Source organism: Dendropsophus ebraccatus, chromosome 15 (assembly GCF_027789765.1).
Source record: "Dendropsophus ebraccatus isolate aDenEbr1 chromosome 15, aDenEbr1.pat, whole genome shotgun sequence".
Classification (NCBI taxonomy): Eukaryota; Metazoa; Chordata; class Amphibia; order Anura; family Hylidae; genus Dendropsophus; species Dendropsophus ebraccatus.
The window spans coordinates 75,328,692-75,341,726 of NC_091468.1; the positions used below are offsets into that span (position 1 = coordinate 75,328,692).

The 13,035-nt window shown below is 45.4% G+C and overlaps 1 protein-coding gene across 1 annotated transcript in view; it reads left to right on the forward strand.

Moving 5' to 3' along the window:
* Positions 1-13,035, forward strand: part of LOC138774042 (formin-2-like) — a 72,762-nt gene that overhangs the window by 56,764 nt on the left and 2,963 nt on the right. The window lies entirely within an intron of this gene.

Genomic DNA, 13,035 nt, shown 5'->3' on the forward strand with positions numbered 1-13,035 from the left:
AGGTGTGAACGCACCCTAAAAGAGATCAAAAAGTCATATACATATAAAACTTGGTATCAATAGAAACTACAGATCTTCCCGCAAAAAATAAGCCCGAAACCAGCTCTGTCGCGCAAAAGATAAGAACGCTATGGATCTTGCAATGTGGCGACAGTTTTTGTGGGTTTTTGCTATTGCGCCAAAGCGGTAATAGTTAAAAAAAAAACTACACAAATGTGGTATCGCCGTAACCGTAGTGACCCAGAGAATACATGTATTATGTTATTAGTGACCGCCGATACCGATTTTTACGGCGATCGCTAATGGGCTCTATTCTGCTGCCATCAGCTCTTTATGGCGATGGTGCAGAATAGTGCAGCGGCGCCGGTAATGCCCGCAGCCCCCTCCTCTAAGCTATCGGAGGTCACTGAGGGGTTGGGGTAGAATGTGGGATCAGTCCCCTCACTGGCGATCGCCGTTATTACCAGTATAACGGCGGCCACCGGTAACAGACATTGCCAGCACAGCTGAACGCTTTCATCTCTTCCCACAGTGAATCCACAGTGAGAGGAGATGAAAACATGTCCCCCCCCTGTCCCCAGAATTAACCCTAGTGACCTGGTCACTGACCCTCCCCTCCCAGGGGGGCCATCTGATCCAAGATGGCCGCCGCCATCTGATCCACAGACTCTGTTCACAGTGATGGATTCCTAAAAATGATCAAAGCTTCATTCTCTCCACAACCGGAGGTGTCAGAGAGCATGGGGCAATGATCGGGGACCACCCGGTGTGGTCCCAGTACAAGCGATCAGCGGTATATACTATATACCACTGATCGCTTGTTCCAAATGGTGACGGCACTTTTTTACCCGTCACCAAAGTCAAAAGCCACCCCGGATAAGCTGTAACCACTCCAGATTACCCGTAACCACCCCAGATTACCTGTAATCACCCCAGATTACCTGTAATCACCCCAGATTACCTGTAATCACCCCAGATTACCTGTAACCTCCCCAGATTGCCTGTAACCACCCAGATTGCCCGTAACCCCGCCAGATTGCCCGTAACCCCCAGACAGCCCGTAGCCACCCCAGATTTGCCCGTCGCCACCCCAGATCACCAGTGAACACCACCAGATTGCCAGTGAACACTCCCAGATAGCCAGTAAACACCCCCAGATAGCCTGTAAACACCCCAGATAGCCAGTAAACACCCCCAGATAGCCTGTAAACACCCCCAGATTGCCCGTACCCCCCATATAGCCAGTAAACACCCCCAGATTGCCCATAACCTACCCAGATTGGCACAGACTGCCCATAACCACACCAGATTCCCTTTCGCAACCTCAGATAGCCAGTAAACACCCCGAGATTGTCCATTACCACCCCAGATAGCCAGTAAACACCCACATATTGCCTGTAACTAAAATGACACTCCTTCCCTTCTGAGCCCCGCTGTGTGCCCATACAGTGGTTTATGCCCACATATGATGTACCGTTCTACTCAGGAGAACCTGCGTTACATATATTGGGGTGAGTTTTCTCTCCTGTTTCTCGTGAAATTGAGAAATTTTAAACTAAAGGAACATATTATTGGGAAAATTCTATTATTTTCATTTTTACTGTCTTCTTTTGAATACTTTCCTCCAATACCTGTGGGGTCAAAATGGTCACCACACCCCAAGATGAATTCTTTGAGGGGTGCACTTTCCAAAATGGGGTGACTTTTGGGGGGTTTCTCTTCTGCGGACACTACAGGGGCTCTGCAAACCCACCTGGCGCTCAGAAACTTCTTCAGCAAAATCTGAACTGGAAATGCTAATTGGCGCTCCTTCCCTTCTGAGCCCGGCTGTGTGCCCATACAGTGGTTTACGCCCCCATATGGGGTACCGTTCTACTCAGGAGAACCTGCATTACAAAATTTGGGGTGCATTTTCTCTCATGTTGCTTATGAAAATGAGATACTTTAATCTTAACAAATATATTATTGGAAAATTTCTATTTTCCATTTTTTTCCGGCCTAATTGTGAATACTTTCCTCCAGCCCCTGTAGGGTAAAAATGCTCATTATACCCCTAGATTAATTCTTTAAGGTGTCTAGTTTCCAAAATGGGGTCACTTATGGGGGTTTACAATATACAAGCCTCCTAAATCAACTTAAAAAAAGAACTGGTCCCTAAAAAAAATCAGTTTGGGAAATTTCATGAAAATTTCATAATTTGCTGATACATTTCTAAGCCCCGTAACACCCTAAAAAAGTGAAATATGTTTACGAAATGAAGCCAGAATAAAGAGGACATATTCATAATGTGACTTACTAACTAATTTTTGTCATGTGACTTTCTTGTTTTAGAAGCAGAGAATTTCAAAGTTCGTAAAGTGCAAATTTTATCAATTTTTTCATGATATTTTGATGTTTTTCACAAAAAACACACAAGACAGTGACCAAATTTTGCCACTAACATAAAGTACCATATGTTAGAAAAAAATATTCTCAGAATCGCTAGCATACATTACAGCATCACTGAGCTATAAGCGCATAAAGTGAGACAGGTCAGATTTTGAAGAATGAGCCTGTTCATTAAGGCCCAAATAGGCTTGGTCCCTAAGGGGTTAAGCAATCTGGGGGGGGGGTTGAGCTTTTGGGGACTGTTAGAATTGGGCTGTCTTAGTGAAAAAGGCCAAGAACTAGCTAGAGGGTTATGGCACAAACACGGGTTGAGGTATGTGGCACAGTTCTTCGAGGGGGGTCAGATGAAACCTTAGAAGATTTGTGTATAAGTTTAGGGGAAAGGAGGAAATTACTATTTAGTTATGTTCAGATTAAACACGCATGGGAGAAGACACAGGATAAAGATAAACTAATAGAAGAGAATTCACAAGTCATTACATATATGCACGAGACAAAAGGTAAAAAGAAGGTGTTATCTAAGATTTATAACATGTTATTGGAAGAGAAGGGTGAGGGCTTGGGTCACGGTGGTATAGATTCACAGCAGTGGAGTGATATTTGGAAGATGGTTAAAATAGGGACATATAATAATGCACATAGAGTCTCACAATTATTTATTAATTATCATTTATACTTCACGCCAAAACTACTTTCAAAATTTAAGAAAGGGAATAAGGTGAAGTGCAGTAAATGCGATATTGAGGAGGCAGGGTTGATGCATATGTTGTTGGACTGTCCCATATTACATCATAGTTGGGGGAAAATTATGAAAAATATACAGGACAGGACACAGATGAAGGACATTGGAGGACCTCTATCATGGATTTTGGGAGGGGTAGGTCATATTCAATTACATTATGCAAGGAGGATACTGATGGGGAAATTGCTACTGGCAGTTAGGACCCTAAAGGAGTACTCCAGGCACCCCCTGTAAAATCTAAACTCCGCCCACACTGGGGGGTGGTTACTGGCCTCCTCTCTGTCACATTTCTTCCCCCTCTGGCTGCTCTCGCTGCCCCCTGCACTGGTCTCTGTTGCTGCTGATTACATCTCCAGCTTCCTGTTTGGACCAGTGTCTGTGTGCTGCATATTCCTACAGTCCCCACAATGCCTTGCTCCCCTGGCCTGCCTCTGTAAACCTCCCACCTCCTCCTCCCACCCACAAACATGGCCACAACCCCGCCCCCATCCCTAGCTCCTCTATTCCCCGCCTCCCTCCATCTATTCCCCGCCTCCTCCATCTATTCCCCGCCTCCCTCCATCTATTCCCCTCCCACTGCACAGCTTAGTCCCCTACACAAGCAGTAATGGTAAATACTGACAACCCCGCCCCCTTATTGGGTGTCCAGTGAATAAAAACTGCAGCCACCATTGTCTACTTTTATTATGGCATGATGCTGAGGGTTGTGGTTGTGCAACCTGGAGTTGCACTGCTTGAAAAATTACTACCAGCATCTTGTCCAAGAGACAATGATGGTGGTAGTAGTTCTGGAAGCTCTGCAACTCCAGCTTACACACATACAACCCCCACCATCATGCCATGCTGATACTTGATGATGGTGATTGTGCTTATGCAAGCTGTAGATATGTAGATAGATAGATAGATAGATAGATAGGAGATAGATAGATAGATAGATAGATAGATAGGAGATAGATAGATAGGAGATAGATAGATAGGAGATAGATAGGAGATACATAGATAGATAGATAGATAGATAGATAGGAGATAGAGAGATAGATAGATAGATAGGAGATAGATAGATAGATAGATAGATAGATAGGAGATAGATAGATAGATAGATAGATAGATAGATAGGAGATAGATAGATAGATAGATAGATAGATAGATAGATAGATAGGAGATAGATAGATAGATAGATAGATAGATAGATAGATAGATAGATAGATAGGAGATAGATAGATAGATAGATAGATAGATAGATAGATGATAGATAGATAGATAGATAGGAGATAGATAGATAGATAGATAGATAGGAGATAGATAGATAGATAGATAGATAGATAGATAGATAGATAGATAGGAGATAGATAGATAGGAGATAGATAGATAGGAGATAGATAGATAGGAGATAGATAGATAGATAGATAGGAGATAGATAGATAGATAGATAGATAGATAGATAGGAGATAGATAGATAGGAGATAGATAGATAGATAGGAGATAGATAGATAGGAGATAGATAGATAGATAGGAGATAGATAGATAGATAGGAGATAGATAGGAGATAGATAGATAGGAGATAGATAGATAGATAGATAGATAGATAGATAGATAGATAGGAGATAGATAGATAGGAGATAGATAGATAGATAGATAGATAGGAGATAGATAGATAGATAGATGATAGATAGATAGATAGATAGATAGATAGATAGATAGATAGATAGATAGATAGATAGATAGGAGATAGATAGATAGATAGGAGATAGATAGGAGATAGATAGATAGGTAGATAGGAGATAGATAGATAGTCCAATAATATATATCCTGCAGCACACAAAAATGAATGTAGAAAAATGTGAAGTTTATTCCATCAGTGAAAAAACATGCAGCATAAGAAGTGACGCGACGTTTCGATGATCTCCATCATCATTTTCAAGCGTGCAAAGCAGTGAACAAGGCAAGTATTTATACAGGTGTGGTGATTAGAAACAACAAATCATTGGTCAAAACAAAGTAGGCAAATTATTCAGCATGTGTGAAGATTCATTCAGGTGAGTCCTAGTGCAGTACGATCGCATTACCTGCGAATAATAGTCCCACATGTGAAAAGTGTCCATAAAAAGAGACTTGAAATGTCAAACAGAGTATAAGGTCAGCAGGGGTATGTACAGATGATGGTTTGCCCTTTCTCTGTTTCCCTGGATTACCCCATGTTGGTGAAAATATGTGAAATCTAGTATTTATACCTATTGTATATACATTATTTTATATTCATTCTTCTACCTATTTTTTGCAGATCATATGGACAACTGAACTCACCTCATTCACTGACACGGCAACAATTTCTGTGCGAGTATGGACCATGACCAGGAGAACTTTTTATATTGCTCTAGTTACTCTGTGTGAATACGGCCTGGAGGGGCCATCCGGCATTGAAAGGGTGTTCTGTGCGGTGCACACACCGCTGTACTCATTGAGTGCGACGGCTGAGTGATACACAGCAATAGTGAAGGCGAGGATCCAGGTTGGTGATGCCTGAACTTCCCCGGAGTCGGTACAGTTAATTTGCCGATATGACCTTGTGATCCTCCTGCAGTCTGTACTACAGCAGTTTTTCATGAATGGAATTCTTTTTCTACACGTGACCAGTACCGTGATCTCGTGTGTGTGTACGTAATCCGTGTCTGGGAGAGTGAGTTCGGGAGTCCGGATCTACTTTAAGCAGGACACTACTTGTTTATTTGATTCTTCTATATATTGTATGAAGAGGTCTCTGTTTGACATTTCAAGTCTCTTTTTATGGACACTTTTCACATGTGGGACTATTATTCGCAGGTAATGCGATCGTACTGCACTAGGACTCACCTGAATGAATCTTCACACATGCTGAATAATTTGCCTACTTTGTTTTGACCAATGATTTGTTGTTTCTAATCACCACACCTGTATAAATACTTGCCTTGTTCACTGCTTTGCACGCTTGAAAATGATGATGGAGATCATCGAAACGTCGCGTCACTTCTTATGCTGCATGTTTTTTCACTGATGGAGTAAACTTCACGTTTTTCTACATTCATTTTTGTGTGCTGCAGGATATATATTATTGGACTATCTACAGAATCCCTGGTCGGGATTAACCGCTGGCACCACAGGCTGTTTTTAGGAGTGCTGCTCTATATTTTTTATTAGATAGATAGATAGATAGATAGGAGATAGATAGATAGATAGGAGATAGATAGATAGATAGATAGATAGATAGATAGATAGATAGATAGATGGACTATGAGTTATAGCTGAATCTGGTGTCCGAGGTCTCCTCTGCTTCTCAGTCATTCTGGAGGAGTATCCTGTAGCATCAGACACCAGTGATCTCCTAGCAGGCATCTGGCATTGAAAGGGTGCCAAATGCCTCCTATTAGATCTGTGACATCTGATGCTGCAAGCAGCTGCCGATCTCCAGGATGACTGAGAAGCAGAGGGGGGAGCCCGACAGATAATATAGTATGTATTGTAAAACTGGGCGGGCAGAGGAGGAGTGGGGCGGGCAGAGGAGTAGGGAGGGCAGAGGATGTGTTGAGGGGCGGGCAGAGGAGGAGTGGGGTGGGCAGAGGATGTGTTGAGGGGCGGGCAGAGGAGGAGTGGGGCGGGCAGAGAATGTGTTGAGGGGCGGGCAGAGGAGGAGTGGGGCGGGCAGAGGATGTGTTGAGGGGCGGGCAGAGGAGGAGTGGGGCGGGCAGAGGATGTGTTGAGGGGCAGGCAGAGGAGGAGTGGGGCGGGCAGAGAATGTGTTGAGGGGCGGGCAGAGGATGTGTTGAGGGGCGGGGTTCCCTGTGACAGAGAGGAAATACATCACGTCTCAATATGGCACCTGTGGAACAGCAATGAGACGTGATGGGGGAGATTTATCAAAGGGTGTAAAATTTAGACTGGTGCAAACTGCCCACAGCAACCAATCACAGCTCAGCTTTCCTTTCAGCACTGGCTATGAGCTGAGCTGTGATTGGTTGCTGTGGGCAGTTTGCACCAGTCTAAATTTTACACCCTTTGATAAATCTCCCCCGATGTGTTTCCTTCTTCCTGAACTACAGAACTTCCTGTGGGACTTTGATTCTTTGAAAAACAGGTAACATCACAGCTGTCCTAATGAGGGTAAATGGCAATGTTATATAACTTTCCTTTGTAAGTGCAGTGTTAAATTATGTTATTTGCCCGGAGTGCCCCTTTAATTGCTAGAAAATGGAAACTCAAGACAGGCCCCTCAGTAGCTGAATATAATAGATGGATTAAGAAAGTTATAAATTTCAACAAAATCCTTTTTGTTGAAATTGGTGGTGTGTTGTTCATTTTTTGTCACAGTTTCATGTTTGTATGTCATTTGTTCCGCACTTAGAATAGAGAAGGGAACGTCACCGTGGTTGGGGCCACCCTGTTAAGGAGGTGGGTCACCCCAGAAGGCAGGGACAGAATTAACCTATTAGGAGTGGACAGTATGCACTGTGTCCCTCTGTGTACCCTGTTATCTACTTCGTTCCCTCTCATATCGCACAACCATATCTAGGACGGCATTGTAGACCATGTGTCTGGTCTTGTGGCCAGGGCCGCTTCTAAAGGCGGGCGGGCCGGGCGACCGCACGGGGCGCCGACAGCTAGGGGGCGCTGGTGTCACCCGCGGCCGAACGCCCGCCCGTCCGCCCTATCATCTGCCCCTCTGGCCGCCCCTTCGCCTACCCCATCACCTGCTGTGGCGCCGCCCGCCCGCAGCTCTGCTCAGCTTGAGGCCAAGAGGCCGCTGTCTCCCCCCAGAGCTCCAGCACAGGAGTGACGTCACTCCTGTGCTGGAGCTCAGAGCCGGGAGAGAAGATGCGGGACACAGGACCTGCTGTGCTGCATTAAGGTGAGTATAACTGTTTGTTGTTTTATACAGAAAGCCTGGGGAAATGCCTACATAGGGAGATAGGGGGGATACCTACATGGGGGATGCCTACATAGGGGGGATCTAACAGGGGAGATGCCTATATATATATATATATATATATATATATATATATATATATATATGGGGGGATCTAACAGGGGAGATGCCTATATATATATGGGGGGGATCTAACAGGGGGGATGTGTATATATATATAGGGGGGGCATCTAACGGGGGATGCCTATATATATATATATATATATATATATATATATATATATATATATATATATATATGGGGGGATCTAACAGGGGGGATAGCTACATGGGGGATGCCTACATGGGGGGGATCTAACGGGGATCCCTATATATATATATAGGGGGGATCTAACAGGGCGGATGCCTCTATATATATAGGAGGGGATCTAACAGGGCGGATGCCTATATATATATATAGGGGGGAATCTAACAGGGGGATGCCTATATATATATATATATATATATATATGGGGGGGATCTAACAGGGGGGATGCCTATATATATATATAGGGGGGATCTAACAGGGGGGATGCCTATATATATAGGGGGGATCTAACAGGGGGGATGTATATATATATATAGGGGGGGATCTAACAGGGGAGATGCCTATATATATATGGGGGGGATCTAACAGGGGAGATGCCTATATATATATGGGGGGGATCTAACAGGGGGATGTATATATATATTTATAGGGGGGGATCTAACAGGGGAGATGCCTACATAGAGGGGATATGCCTACCATGGGGATGCTATCTGCTGGGGGGCTAACTAACTACCTAAACTGGGATGTCTCCTATATTGGGTGTTACTGTATATAGGGGGGGATGTTTAACTATCAGGGAGATTACTTACAGGGGTTATGGCTAAATGCCTAAGGGGGTGGGGGCTAACTAACGGGGGATCACCTGCAGAGGGAATACTACATACTGGTGGGCTTACTATTGGGGGGATCCCTACCTGCTACGTCACCCGTGAGTAACCGACTTTTTTTTGCCCCAAATTGAAAAGGGTTGGGTGCTCTATGCCATAATACATACACTGCTTCTCCCTAGTAACAAACGCCCCCCCCCCCCCCCCCCCCGACATCGCCTGGGGGGGGGCGCTTTTAGAAAGACTCGCCCTGTAGTTAAAATTACCTAGAAACGGCCCTGCTTGTGGCATTGTATAAGTTTTTAATCAATATCTAATTAAAAGTTATGTTTTATTCCTAAGTGCTTTGCCCTCTTTTTGGAAATCTCGCAATAAGAGGTATATAAAGAAGGTTGAGGTTGACATAGAGTTGAGGAAAGGGTTGTAGTCTTTGGCCGAGTTTGGGGGGGCCTCATTCTGGGAAAAAATCATTTCCCTGGAGAAATGATAAGTGTAAAAGGACCACATAGTATAGGGTATAATAGAGGGTATATAGTATAGGGTATAATAGAGGGTATATAGTATAGGGTATAATAGAGGGTATATAGTATAGTATAGGGTATAATAGAGGGTATATAGTATAGGGTATATAGTATAGGGTATAATAGAGGGTATATAGTATAGGGTATAATAGAGGGTATATAGTATAGGGTATATAGTATAGGGTATAATAGACGGTATATAGTATAGCGTATAATAGAGGGTGTACAGTATAGTATAGGGTATAATAGAGGGTATATAGTATAGGGTATAATAGAGGGTGTACAGTATAGTATAGGGTATAATAGAGGGTATATAGTATAGAGTATAATAGAGGGTATATAGTATAGGGTATAATAGAGGGTATATAGTATAGGGTATAATAGAGGGTATATAGTATAGGGTATAATAGAGGGTATATAGTATAGTATAGGGTATATAGTATAGGGTATAACCTAGAGTGTATAGGGTGTATACTGTTCCTGCACACTCGTCCCTGCTGTTCCTGCACACTTATCCCTGCTGTTCCTGCGCATATGTTGCTGCCGCTCCCGCCCACTTGTCATTGTTGTTCTTGCACACTTGTCACTGCTGTTCCTGCGCACTTGTCACTGCTGTTCCTGCACACTCATCCCTGCTGTTCCTGCACACTCATCCCTGCTGTTCCTGCACACTTGTCACTGCTGTTCCTGCACACTCATCCCTGCTGTTCCTGCACACTTGTCACTGCTGTTCCTGCACACTCATCCCTGCTGTTCCTGCACACTTGTCACTGCTGTTCCTGCACACTCATCCCTGCTGTTCCTGCACACTTGTCACTGCTGTTCCTGCACACTCGTCACTGCTGTTCCTGCACACTCATCCCTGCTGTTCCTGCGCACTTGTCACTGCTGTTCCTGCACACTCATCCCTGCTGTTCCTGCGCACTTGTCACTGCTGTTCCTGCACACTCATCCCTGCTGTTCCTGCACACTTGTCACTGCTGTTCCTGCACACTCGTCACTGCTGTTCCTGCACACTCATCCCTGCTGTTCTTGCACACTTGTCACTGCTGTTCCTGCACACTCATCCCTGCTGTTCCTGCACACTTGTCACTGCTGTTCCTGCACACTCATCCCTGCTGTTCCTGCACACTTGTCACTGCTGTTCCTGCACACTCATCCCTGCTGTTCCTGCACACTTGTCACTGCTGTTCCTGCACACTCATCCCTGCTGTTCCTGCACACTCATCCCTGCTGTTCCTGCACACTTGTCACTGCTGTTCTTGCACACTCGTCACTGCTGTTCCTGCACACTCATCCCTGCTGTTCCTGCGCACTTGTCACTGCTGTTCCTGCACACTCATCCCTGCTGTTCCTGCACACTCATCCCTGCTGTTCCTGCACACTTGTCACTGCTGTTCTTGCACACTCGTCACTGCTGTTCCTGCACACTTATCCCTGCTGTTCCTGCACACTCATCCCTGCTGTTCCTGCACACTTGTCACTGCTGTTCCTGCACACTTGTCACTGCTGTTCCTGCACACTCGTCACTGCTGTTCCTGCACACTTGTCACTGCTGTTCCTGCACACTCATCCCTGCTGTTCCTGCGCACTTGTCACTGCTGTTCCTGCACACTCATCCCTGCTGTTCCTGCACACTCATCCCTGCTGTTCCTGCGCACTTGTCACTGCTGTTCCTGCACACTCATCCCTGCTGTTCCTGCACACTCATCCCTGCTGTTCCTGCACACTTGTCACTGCTGTTCCTGCACACTCATCCCTGCTGTTCCTGCACACTTGTCACTGCTGTTCCTGCACACTCATCCCTGCTGTTCCTGCGCACTTGTCACTGCTGTTCCTGCACACTCATCCCTGCTGTTCCTGCACACTCATCCCTGCTGTTCCTGCACACTTGTCACTGCTGTTCCTGCACACTCATCCCTGCTGTTCCTGCGCACTTGTCACTGCTGTTCCTGCACACTCATCCCTGCTGTTCCTGCGCACTTGTCACTGCTGTTCCTGCACACTCATCCCTGCTGTTCCTGCACACTCATCCCTGCTGTTCCTGCACACTCATCCCTGCTGTTCCTGCACACTTGTCACTGCTGTTCTTGCACACTCGTCACTGCTGTTCCTGCACACTTATCCCTGCTGTTCCTGCGCACTTGTCCCTGCCGCTCCATTTACTTCAATGGAGTCCCAAACCCAACCCAATCTGGAGACAAGAGAGGGGGAAAAGTGGCCATGTTTTTGTAGCGCTGGATAACCCCTTTTAAGTTGTATTTTACACATTGACACATTGTGTTATTCACTAGTGTCGAGTGAGTATAAAAATACTCAAGAGCTTGTTACTTGAGTCCAATCAAAACCACTGGAGTATTTAACCAGGTGCCCCCCCCCCCGCTCTGCTGTCCCTGGTTAGCCTGAAGGTGACAGTCTGACCCTGAGAGTTCTGTCACTGCCGTGGTTTCCCGCCGCCTTATTCGATGAGTGGCCATAGTGAAGTTAGAAGCAAGGAGACCGGTGAGTATCCCGCCGCCAGAGAGCTGCTCACAGTCTGACAATTTGCTATCCTGTACTTAACCCCTTCCTTGCTGAGGCGGGCGCAGTGCACTCAGCACAGCAGTGTACACTTGACCTCTGTTAGTCAGACTGGACAATTTGGCTGCCAGCGGTTAAGTGGACATGCTATGCGACCCCACTTAACCTTTTGGGAGCCAGCCTGAGCCCCCAGAGGATTAAGTAGGGTCGCATAGCATGTCCACTTAACTCCTTGAGGGCCAGAATATTCATTGTAAGGTTAAATGTTGGGAGGAAGGTGGTCAACTGACCCTCCTAGGATCCCAACGTGCGGTGTCTTCCTTCTTCTGTTCCATTTTCTTTAAGGAGCCAATCGGTGGCTGAGGTGGGACAACCCTGCTGGAGACTCCACCCAGCCAATGAGCAGCTGCGGCCTTGTCCCACCTCAGCCACTGGAAGAGATGAGAGAAGACGCCTGTTCGGTCGGTATAAACTCAAGTGCTTTTTTCTCGAGTCGATTATTTCAGTACTCGCTCAACACTAATATACTTCATGTGGTCTGTGCTTCATTTTAGGTTACGCTTTGTATGGTTTACCATATATACAGCGCTCTGACATGACTTCAAAAATAAATAATAATAATAGAGATGAGTGAAACAAGATTAAATTTTTGTTTTGTTCATTACAGAACTTTTTCAAAGTTTGGAACAAGTTCAGACAGATGGCATCTGAACATCTAAAAAAAAAATTGTATACTCACCTGTCCACGCTCCCCGGCGTCCTCCTCCTGGTCTCCAGTGTCTTCAGCCACCTCCAGCCCGTTCAGCCAATCACTGACTGGGACAGGACAGCCCTACGGCCGGTGATTTGCTGAGCTGGATTTTGGCAGTTTCAGGGAGACACTGGAGAAGGAGAACACCAAGGGAGCCGGGACAGGTAAGTATAGATGAATGAATATTTTGAACCATTCTAAAATAGTGAAAGACCTGCAATCATTAAGCTGTTTTAGTGCAGTTTGTTTAAGGTTCACATGAACCCAAACTATCAGGTACTAGAAAACGGCATGTGCCTAT